We start from the raw sequence: 1,110 nt of genomic DNA, 5'->3' as shown, positions 1-1,110 counted from the left end.
ATGTATAACAATATACTTAGAAGTCATACTTCTTAAGTCTACATCATTACAAAGAATGAAGGTGAGTTTGATGATCACTGAAATGATAAGCAATGGAAGTGAGAAAAGAGGTAAAGAAGTGGAAAGATATAGACAGGGAGATTAAGCTCTTGCAGGTGGAATGTATTAAAAAAAGAGGTGTATATGCATATAAGCAACTGCAGTGATAACCTCTAAATACAACTTCTACAGACAGAATAGTTCACATCTTCCCTTAAGACTGATTGCAGTAGTTCAACTTCATCTATAAACTGACACAAGTGAGTTTAGTAGCTATAGTCCCATACGATCTGATTCAACCTGACACCGTTACTTCAATTTAATTAAAGCAATATAAACAGCAGCTTTAGTAGAAGCTGCACCATTGAACTTCAACGAAGCAGCAACTACTGCCTGGGACCATGTCTCATTACTAGAGTTTAAAAAAAGTTACGTACCAGCAAGAGATTAAAGCTCTCTCTGAAGCACAGGCCAAGTTTCCCATCCTTCACCAGGTATATATCATCTTGTTTGAAAGTCATTCTGGAACTCTACAAAAATGAAATCAAGCAAGAAGGCAGCAGAGAAGGGCAACAAAGTTCGTGAGGGGTTTGGAGCACAGGCCTTATGAGGAGCGGCTGAGGGAGCTGGGATTGTTTAGCCTGGAGGTGACCTTATTGCTCACTACAACTACCTGAAGAGAGGCTGTAGTGAGCTGGGGGTCAGCCTCTTCTCCCACTTAACTAGCGATAGGACTGGAGAGAATGGCCTCAAGTTGCACCAGGGGAGATTCAGGTTGGATGTTAGGAAATACTTCTCTGAGAGAGTGGTCAGGCGCTGGAATGGGCTGCCCAGGGAGGTGGAGTCACCGTCCTGGAGGTGTTCTAGAAATGTTTAGATGTTGTACTGAGGGACATGGTTTAGGGGATTCTATTCCACAGTTCTAAGAAGATCATGTTCTTCAGTGGGATTTGGTCCTGGAGGGTAAAGGGGTCCAGGAAGGCTGGTTGCTCCTCAAGAAGGAAGTCCTGAAGGCGCAGGAACAGGCTGTCCCCCTGAGCCGCAAGATGAGCCGGCGGGGAAGGAGACTGG

Source organism: Numida meleagris, chromosome 2, assembly GCF_002078875.1.
Source record: "Numida meleagris isolate 19003 breed g44 Domestic line chromosome 2, NumMel1.0, whole genome shotgun sequence".
In the NCBI taxonomy this organism is placed as follows: Eukaryota; Metazoa; Chordata; class Aves; order Galliformes; family Numididae; genus Numida; species Numida meleagris.
Note: the sequence above shows the minus strand (reverse complement) of the source record.